Here is a 10,311-nt window from a genome sequence, read left to right on the forward strand (position 1 = left end):
TGCCTTTTGTGTTCAAAAAATTATCACCAAGATCATTAAGCAGCTTTGTGCCGATGTTTTCTTCTAGGAGTTTTTATGGTCTCAGGTCTTAGTTCCAACCTTTCGTCTGTTTGGGGTTCATTTTTGAGTTTCAGTGCTATGCTCTGCACGTCTGTCCGGTTTTCCCGACGCCGTTTATTGGAGACACCGTCCGTCCCTGCTGTAGGCTCGCGCCTCCTCTGCGGTCCGTCAGTTCGCTGTGGATTTCTCTCTGTGCTCTCTCTTCCGTCACACGGATCTACGCGCCTGTGTTTAGCCCCCCCTTCCATACCGTTTTGATTACTGGAGCTTCGTAATATAGTTTGAAGTCAGGACACGATGACGCCAGCTTTTTTCTTCTTTCTCAGGGTTGCTTTCGCTATTCAGTGTCTCCTGTGTTTTCACACAAGTTTTAGGATTGTTCTGTTTCTGTGAAAAATGTTACTGAAGTATGATAGGGATTGGATTGAGTCTGTAGATTGCTTTGGGTAGTGTGGACATTTTCACAATCTTAATACTTCCAATCCATGAATACAAAATACCTTTCCTTTTATTTTTGTCTCCTTCGGTTTCTTTCATCATTGTCTCATAGTTTTCGGTGTGCAGGTCTTTCACCTCCCTGGTTAAATTTATTCCTAGGTATTTTATTGTTTTGATGCAGTTATAAATCATGTAATCTTAACTCCCCTGATAGTTCATTATTATAATATAGAAATGCAACATATTTTTGTGATTATAGTTTATATCCTGCAACCTTAGTGAATTTGTTTATTCTAACAATTTTTGGTAGAGTAAAAGTTAAACATTTTAAACGTCTCACGGTTAAAAGTTGAATTCTTTTTATTAAATTTATTGGGGTGACATTGGTTAGTCAGGTTACATGTGTTTCAAGTGAAAAGTTGAATTAAAAATATTTGATGGTACTAAAATAGGAAGTGCTCTGTTTTCTATGGTGAATTCTGTTAAGTGTAAAAGCCAGCAGAACAATTTCTGGTCAAACATGCAATGATTTTACACTGTTGATTCCAAGTGTCCTGTGGGTTTCCTGAGTTGGCCCCTAAGTCTGCTGCTTTGCTCACGTCGGGGGTGACATGCATGAGAACCTCAGGCCCTGAAAGTGATGGTCAGCGACGCCAAGGGATGCGGCTCAGACGCTCTGGGCCTCTGAGCCAGGAGATGCCATTCGCCGTTTTTAATAAAGTGGCAGAATGAACAAATAGCTCCTTCTTCTGTGTGACATCAGCTTGCACCCCTCCCCCCACCTCACTGGGCGGGGTTCAGACCCGCACCTCTCTCCAGCCCCGCGCCCCGAAGTCCAAACTCCCTGGGGTGTAGTCGCCTGGGGGTGGCTTATTTTGTCCCCAGAGCTTAGGTCCAGGGCTGCGACCCCTCCCTCTTCTTAACCTCATCAACAGTTAGCCAAGTGCCCGGGCGCACAGGGGACGTGGGGAGAGGGAGGGGAGGAGAGATGGGGAGGAAGAGGAAGGGAGGGGAGGGGAAGGGAGGGGAGGGGAAGGGAAGGGAGGGTCGTCTGTGACCAAGGGAGCTGCCAGAGAGAGGCTGGGCAAAAGAAGACCAGAGCGTGAAGACACACTCACCTTCTGTTCCGCTTGGACTTTCCTTGCCCCTGAGATTATTGTAGCCCCGGGTGCTGGGTTGGCCAACAAGTTCGTTTGGTATTTTTCTGTACGATGCCTGGAGTAGTGCTTAGTTGTCTTTAACTTCATTCAAAACAATTTTGTTAGATTGTATTGTGGCAGCTGTCCTACCAGCGCGCACCTAAAAAAACATCAAAATTGGTGACTTTTTCAGTAGCCATTTTAATATTGAAGATGGAAGAAAATAAGCAACATTTACAGCAAATTATGTGTTTTTATTTCAAGAAGGGTCGGTCGCCAGGGAGCACTGGCCAGCCCGCGGCAGGTGGGGGCGCACGTGGCCGCAGGACGGTTGCGTGCCCGCGCCGCGGGGAGCTGAGGGGACGTGCGTGGCTGAGCCATGCAGTCCGGGGGCCCGTCAGGGGGCGCGTCTGGAGGTCACCAACAGGACCACGCCCCTTAGCGTGTACAGTGGGCTCCGTCCCTTCCGGTTTTGCACTCACCGAGTTGGGACGTGGGGCTGCAATTCAGTGCCCAGAAGCAGGTTAGTCCGGGTGCCTCGGGACGCCTGGGGGTGCCGGCCTCGGGGCTGGAGCGACGGGGGTTCAGTTCTTGGCTTTGCCGGTTCCTGGGGCTCTGCGCGGGGCTTGGCCTCTGAGTGCTGGTTTCTTCGTTGGGGAAACGTGGAGTGACAACGCCGTGCCGCAGGCCAGTGCGAGGGTGGGCGGCTCTGGAGACGGGCACTGGGCGCGTGGGTGCCTACGGGCGGCAGCGGCTGCCCTCCGACCCTTCTCGGAGCGGGGTGTCCGCCTCAGACCGCGGGGCGCTGGGATGGGAGCTGTGCGCTGGCGGGGGGGGAGGGAAGAATCGTGGAGGACGCGCTGTGTGGGAGAGAGCAGGCCTGCGCCCCCTGCTCTGCTCGGCGCGGTGGGAGCGCCCGCCGACCGGCTCCAGGGCCACAAGGTCTCAGCGCACGTGACTGACAACACTTTCTAAAAAACTCGCCGTCCAGTCGGGCTGGTGGAGCGCACCTTCCAGACGGCCGAGGCAGAATTTGTGAGGGGGCATTTTCCTGCATTCGCCTCCCACGCGCCTTATCCAAGGGTTGTTTCTCTCCCATTTCCTCCCCACCCACGTCGCTGTTCCCCTGGGCGCCTGCCGTAGGAAACGTGGAGTTTCTTTTGCTTCCCTGAGCAAATGGTGGGGCGGGGACCCCCCGCCCCCGATAGAAGGCCTCACCCGGGCCAGCACAGCTCCGCCCGGAAAGCTCTGCGATGCCATCTGCCCCCCCACACCCCGCCGCGAAGAGCAGGTTAAAGCTGCGGGTGTCAAGCTGGGTGTGGGCGGGCGACTTCAGTGGGAGAGAAGCCGCCGACTGCACGTGTTGTGCCACGACCTCGGGAGGTGAAACAGCCTGAGCAGAACGACACGGGCTCGCAGACGTGAGACAGAACATGGCCTCTTAGGAGGCCAAGGTGTCATGGAGCGGCCGACCGGACAGGCGGGGGGCAGTGTGCTAACAGGAGCCGGCGGCCCCAGGTGGGAAGGACGGTGAAGGGAGGGAGCCGGCGCGGTGGACAGGTGGGGGCGTCGGGGGAGGGTGGGAAGGTGCCTTCACAGGATTCCGCGCCTTCCCCTGGGCGGCGGCGACGGAGGAGCATGTGCTATGCACCCTCCCACCCTCCCGGCCCACCCGTCCACACACCTGTCCGTCCGTCTCCCTCCCACACGCCCGGATCCTCGTTTTGGAGACGGCAGGACACTTCGCTGCACTAGTAACACATTGTCCTAGGTAAGAGGGGGGCGTTGTACGAGTGTCCTTGAGTTGCAGGACCGGGGTTCTCCTGAGAGTCCCGTCGCCCCCGAGCTCGGGGCTGGACCATGTAAAAGGCTGTTTTAGCTTTTTTATGGAACTTCTTAGAGACGCCAGGTTTGGGGCGCGCTTCACGGAATCTTCGGGATGCTGCCTGAGCGTCTTCAAGTCTGCGAGGACGGGGGGAACAACCCTCGTGACTGTGGACGGGCCCCCCCGCCCCGTTGTTGTGGGGCTTGGCACAGACGGCGTTTTCTCCGAAGTGATGACGTAAGAACCAAACACCTTGGAAAGTCACTCACCACACGACGTTTAAATGGGGTTGTGCCCTTGGCGAGGCAGAGGCCAAGCACGGCCGCCCCCCGAGCCCGTCCCCGGGGGCCCCGGGTGCCCAGGCCCAGCCTTGGCCGCGCCTCTACTCTGCCCGGGGGGACGGGGGGGGGCGGCGTCTTTGTTGGTATTTAACATCGACCCCTTCATGCACCCGAGACAGGTGCCCCTGCCGCCGCAGGCTTGGCCCCGGGCCACGCAGTGCCGCTGCTGCCGTGGGCTCTGCCTTCCACTTACGAACAACGCAGCATCCAGGGGACTCCGTGCAGCGGACGCAGTGCGCCGGGCGTGCGGGAGCCGGGTCGGCGGCCTGCCCGTGCTCGGCACCCCCACCCTCTGCGTCCCCGCTCTTCCGCTTGGCCCCGGGCCTCCACGTGCCTCGAGTGAGCACCGCCCACGTTTCACATCGCGTCTCCGGGCGTCTCTCTGCCTGGGCAGTCGGCGGGGAACGGGCTCTCCCTCCTCCTCCTGACTCACCCGGAACTCGGCCTCCACCTGTCCTCACCACGGGCTTCCCACGCGTGCCTGACCGTGAGGCTCCCCTTCAGGAACTTGCTAAGTAAAAGCAGGAGACGTGGGCGCCGTTGCAGACCGACCGAAGGGACGTCCCTGAGGGAGAGGCCTGGGAAGGGGTCCTCGCCATCAGAGAGGAGGCGACGCATCCTCCAACGCCTGCTGCCCACATGGTGGGCGGCGGCAGCGCCTTGTGGGCACCGGGGAGAGAGCCGGCCCCTCCCAGGGCCGCGGAGGGGGGCGGGCGGCCCGGCGGTTCCTGTGCTCGCCGACGTGCTGCTGGCGCCCGGCTCGTGACGCAGCCCAGACCCTTCTGTGATTTCACGAATTACTCCCGGCACCTCTCACTATTCCTTTTTTCCCCAAACAGGTGCGACATCAGTTAAGTTGAACTATGTGGAACTGTGAGTGTTGGACTGTTTTGGCCTCCCCTACAGAAAGAGCCATTTCATGTGTTTCGGTGCCGGGGCCAGCGCTGGGGCAGCCTGACCCCGGGCCCTTCTCAAGCTTCGCGCTGTTCCTACCCGAACGAGTGCGCCAACAACCGCGGCTCTTCCAGAAGCAGCCCCCTGGGTGGGGGGGACGCGACCTCACGTTCCGGGGTTAGAGCCTTTCCAGGGCTCTGGGCCTGGCAACGAGTTCACAGCGACAGCATGATCGGGGTCAGGGGAGGCGGGGGGCCCACAGACGCGGGGGCTGAGAGCAGGAAAGGACAGGCTTCGGCCTCCACGCGGCCCACGCGGACTCGGGGACGGCAGCGTCAACGCCAACTTTCTTCCAGGCGCGTGCGACTGAAACAGCCTTTGTTCTGACTTGTAATTTCCAGCGTGGGTCCCCGTCGCAAGAACTGCAGTTTTAGTCCATGACTAGAATCTAAAGTTGGTCTGTCTGTTAATTTTCAGGCAAAGTGACTTTCCAGGACGGGCTTGTAGGCGCTGTGTGTTCACGGGCCAAAGCCTGTGGCATCTGTGGGAAACTGGGAAGGGGAGGGAAGGTTTCCTGCCGGACTCTCAGCTGCGTTTGCTCCTTGGGAGCGGCCGAGCGCACCACGAAGACACAGAGAGAGCCGGACTCCCACCACGAGGCCGGACCCCGAGACGGGGGATACAACGTTTCCTGTCTGAGGGCTGTAATCAGCTAGTTTGTAGTGTGTGTGGTTCACAGAAAATGGAAGCTTCTTACAAGGACTGTTTGTTTCTCTGACTTTTGCTGACAGCTCTGATCACGCCACAGTTCTTAGCCTGGACAAAAAAGCTTTATGTGGAAAAGGCTCTCTGCATCGGCACGTGATCTGCGAGTCGGTGGGGGGCGCGCCCTCGTGTGCGAGGGAAAGCGAGGTGGGCTTGCACGCTGCCGGGGGTCCTGGCCCGGGGCCGGCGAAGCCCCGCGGCCTGTGGCGGGGGAGCCCCCGAGGGAGCCCGGCCACGAGGTGCCCGGGGCCGAGCCTGGGCTGCCGCCTGGTCCCGCGCGGCTCGCTGAAAACGTACCTGTGGGGAAGCCACGTCCCGGGCCTCTCGTCACTTTCCTGTGACGTTCCTCCTCCGTAAAGCTTCTCATAAAATAGCCCGACGTCCCAGAAATGGCACGGAGCCGGTGAAGCACGACTCCGCCCCAGGACACCCGCAGCCCCCGCAGCACGTGCGCCACGTCCGCGCTGCTCACGCGTCCTCAGAAGAGCCCGCACCGTGGAGGCTGAGGAAGGACGGTGTCTTCCGCGCATGCAGCTGGCCGTTACGGGGGCTTGGAGAGCACGCGTGGTGTGGCCCAGGTCTTTGCGTCTCAGCTCGAGAAGAGCAGCCTTGAATCTGTTCGCGTTGTCCGAGGACAGCGTGACCGTTGGGAGCGGCGCCCTGCACCCTCTCACCTGCACGCTGGTCAGAAAGGCTTTCGTGGTTTTGTTTTTACGTGACTGAGAAAAGGAGTTCGCCCCGTGTGCTCGGCGCGCGGGCTTTGGCCGGTCAGCACCCACCGCCCGGAGCCAATCCGCGCGGGCGCGTCTCCAGGCCTGACACTGGTCTGGTCCCGGGCTTGTCAGGGATTTGCCGTGGGGCGTGAGGGAAGCCCTGTGTTGCTCTTGTACGCCTTCCTTTCTTTTCTTTTTGGAAATATTCTAAAATAAACTCTCTTAGAAAGTTCAGAAGAAATGATGAGAACTAAAGAATGAACAGGAAGTAGGAAAACGCATTATTTTAAGAACTGAATGCTTTGCTTTTTAATTCAAGTTGGGGTTTGGAGGGGAAGAACGGGCACGCACGTGTTGACCTTCGTGCGGACACCGCAGACTTGAGGAGCAGGGACGCACGGCCCCGTGTCACGGGCCCCGGGAGCCCTCAGGTACGGGCAGCAGCGAGGGGGATCCACCGCCTGGGTTCACAGCCTCAGGGAAAAAGAAAGGTTTCTCAAAGGCGCTCTTGCTGTTCCCTTTGAAAAGAACATTAAAATTGAAGAAACTAGCCCACTGAGTCCAACGAGCTTTGCTTTCGGTGTCGGCACGGAGGACCCCGTGGAAGGTCGAGGCGGGGGGACCATAAAACCAGGAGCTCGGAAGCTTCCTGGGCAGCCAGTGCTACGGGCTGAATCGTGTGCCTCCCCCCAAATTCCTATGTTGGGGTCCAGAGCCCCGTTTTTAAGAATGTGGCCTTATTTGGGGATAGCGTGGGCCCCAATCCAATCAATGTGTCTGTTCCCCTTAAGAAAAGGGAAAATTTGGAGACAGACACACCTGCAGGGAGGGGCGCAGCAGGGGGAGAGCAACACAGGCAGGGAGAGGGGACGCTTCACAGCCCGGAAGCCCCCTGAGAGCGCGCGCCCATCCCCCGCCCCTGGCCCTCAGCGGGAGCCCGCCCTGCGGACGGGGATTCGAGCCCCCAGGCTCCAGAGCCGTGAGGCAGCCAGTGTGTTTCTGCAGCGGAAGCCGCGCAGTTTGCGGATTTTTTTTTTTTTTTAAGGGCAGCCCCAGTCAGTTAACACGACAGTGTAGTGATTGGACCTTGAGGGTCTGTTAAAATGGCTCCGAGGCCCCCGGCAGACAGAGCCCCGAGCGTGGCCTCGCTCAGCGCGGCCCCGGCTAAGCGTTTGCTGAGTGCCCGGCGGCAGCAACAGAGCCGGGCCAAGGCAACGGGAATGAGCGTCCAGTCCAGGCGCCCACGGGTGTGGGGTCTGCCGGGCCAGTGGGGTCTGGGCCGACCGAACGCAGGCGTCCTCCCCGGACGTGGCCGCTCTCGTTTTTCTCGGTCACTAGATCATGGAAGGCGTCGGACGGCTTCACGCCTGGATCACACCATCCGCACAAACTAATGGAATGACCACCCAACCGCTGCTGTGGGGGTTACCCAATTCACTACGTTGGCAGGAGCCGGCAGGGAAGGCGGGGGGCCACCAACCCTCTGGGCGGCCGCCGGCCTAAAGGGGTGCGGGGTGACGGATGAGGCCCCTCGGCCCCCGCGAACCAGAAGCCCTGGTCCGGGAGGTAAATACACGGACACGGACACCAGGAGCGCGGGCGGCGTGCGGAAGGGTCCAGCCAAGGACACAGCGCGTGCCGGACCCTGCAAAGCGGGGAACTTCAGGTGCGCACTTCGCTCTGAAGGTGTGAGAAGAGCTGCGCCGGCCCACGGAGGAAGGGGAGGCCGCCCCGCGGTCCGGCAGGAGGGGCAGAGGGGTGGGGACGTCTCTAGAGCCTGCGGCCCTGGGTGGCGTGACAGGGCCTGCGTCCGCGGGCAGAGCCGGCGCCTGCTGGAGGCGGTGTTGGGAGCGGGGAGGGCACAGGCGCGGCGCGGGGCGGGGACTGTGCCGCTGGCAGGGCTGCGGGGAGGGGCCGAGGGGAGAAGGTGCGGTTTGCTGGGCGGCTGCGGCCGATGACCGCACACCTCGCGGCTCAAGACAATGCAGCTTCATTCCTTCTTGGTTCTAGAAGGCAGAACCTAAAATCAAGATGGGGCAGTGCCGTTCCCTCTGGACGCGCCTGGGGTGACGTCTGCCGCCCCCTTCCCAGCTCCACGGGGCGCCTGCCTTTCTGGCTCCTGCCCCTCGTCTATCTTCACGCGGTCGCTCTGACCTCTGCATCAGCGCCGCGTCTCCTCGCAGTTGACTTTGGCCCTCTCGCTGCCGTCTTGGGCTGCGCTGGACCCAGCCTGACAGTCTGGACTCTCCCGCCTCAGGCTCCCAGCCGCGCCCGTGGGGTCCCTGTGGCCCCGTGAGGCAGCATATCCGCGACTGCCAGGGGTGAGGACGGAGGCGTCCGGGGGTCGTTACTGTGCCTGTCACAGGAGGGAAGGTGACGGGGGCGGGGGCGGGGGGCGCGGAACGAGGAAGTGACTGCACCACTGGCTGCTCGCCAGCTCCTCTGAGGCTGGCTCTCGCCTCCTGTGCTCTTCTTGCACCGCGTCCCCGTGTCCTGCAGCACCGCAGCGTTGCGGCTCGAAGGCACGCCCTTCAGGCCAGTTTTGGGAGGCACAGCGCGTGGGCTCGTTTGCGGGACTCTGGGCTGAGGGTGTCCTGGGCCGCGACCCGGGCAGGCCCGGTGCGGAGGCTGGCGCCGGGGCGGAGGCGTGAGGAGCAGGGTTCGCGACGGTCCAGGGGCCCCGCGCGAGGACGGGCCAGCGCGCCGGTGCGGTCACCCCCGCAGGGACGCGGAGCGGCTGTCAAGAGAAGCCTCTTATTTTTTCCTTTTGTTTCTTAGTTTCCTGTCTTCTGGGGGCAGCAAACTAGGGGGAGCCTTCCGGTGTCTGGTCTTCAGCGCCCGCCCTGGGGAGGCTGCAGCGAGCGTGCCTGCCAGCCCGGGTCGGCCACACACAGGCCGGGCTGCCTCTGGCCGGGGGCGGCCCAGCCGGACGCTGGAATGGCGGCGGGCGAGTGGGGATCTGGGAATGTTTCCAGGGAAAACAAAAGCAAAGCCCTAGTAACACAGAACTTATGAATAATTGCTTTTCTCCTTGACTCTTCCACTCCCCGAGCATTTTCGGAGCCCCGTCTCCGCTTCCCCGCTGACGAAGACCGATAGAAGGTTCCGGTCTGTGGGAGGCAATGGCTTCCAGATGACGCTTCCCGAGGACAGGCCCAGGGGGAGGAGTCGGCAGGATGCCGCGCGTTTTCCGAGGCAGGCGATGCGACTGCCGTCCGTCCCACCTGGAAGCCTAGGGGAGCGCCGCCCGGGAGACGGGCTCAGACGGCTGGGCCTCGCGCAGGGTGCGCCTTCGCCCCGTGTGCAGGCCGCGAGCAGGGGAGTGTCCTCCGTGGAGTGCAGGCGCCTGCGTCTTGGGAGCAGGGCGGGCGCTCACGCAGCCTGTGCCCTGGCGGGAGTCCCTGGGTCGCCGGGTCCCGGGCCCGGCGGGGCCTGGGCGCAGGCGCGGGCCACAGGTGCGTTTACGGCCTCTCTGGGTCGTTGGGGGTGGGAGCCTCCGCAGGAGGGAGTGGGCAGGCACCGCGAGCACTTGCTCTGCGTGGACCTTGCACGCGCCCTCAGCCTCCTGGCCGCGGCCCTTCGGCCGGGGCAGCCTCCGCCCGGGGTGGGGTGCGGTTGCGAGGGTCCTGCGGAAGGAGCCCCTTCTGCATCCACACACACCGTGGGAGGAACGAGGCTTTTAAAAAGGGGGCCGTGGTTCCGCACGCCAGCGTCCTGTGTCCCAGGAGGCGGCCAGAGCCCCGGTGCGGACAAGGGACGTTCGTTTGGAAAGGTGTGAGCGTGAGCGTGTGAGCGTGTGTGAGCGTGTGTCTGGTGGGAGTGCGTGGTGGCTCCCACGTGCTGGGTGTCTGCGTCGGCACCGCTTGGACACAGAGGCACGTTCGCAGACAAAGTGGCTTTGGCGCGGCTGCTCCGTTTTCGTCAGCCATGCTTGTGGTCCGCGTTATGCAAAGGGACGCTAATCGTTTTCCTCTTTGCACTGCATTTATCGGGGTGGCACTGGCTCACCCCGCAGTGCAGTGTTTGAGGCACGCAGTCCCACCGCACACCATCTGTGCACCGCCCCGTGCGTTCGCCCCAAGTCGAGTCTCCGCCTGTCACTGTTCCCCCCTCCCCTCCCCCGGCCCCGCAGTCGC

Source organism: Pteronotus mesoamericanus, unplaced genomic scaffold (genome assembly GCF_021234165.1).
Source record: "Pteronotus mesoamericanus isolate MK-2021 breed Mesoamerican mustached bat unplaced genomic scaffold, CSHL_Meso_final contig_29, whole genome shotgun sequence".
NCBI lineage: Eukaryota > Metazoa > Chordata > Mammalia > Chiroptera > Mormoopidae > Pteronotus > Pteronotus mesoamericanus.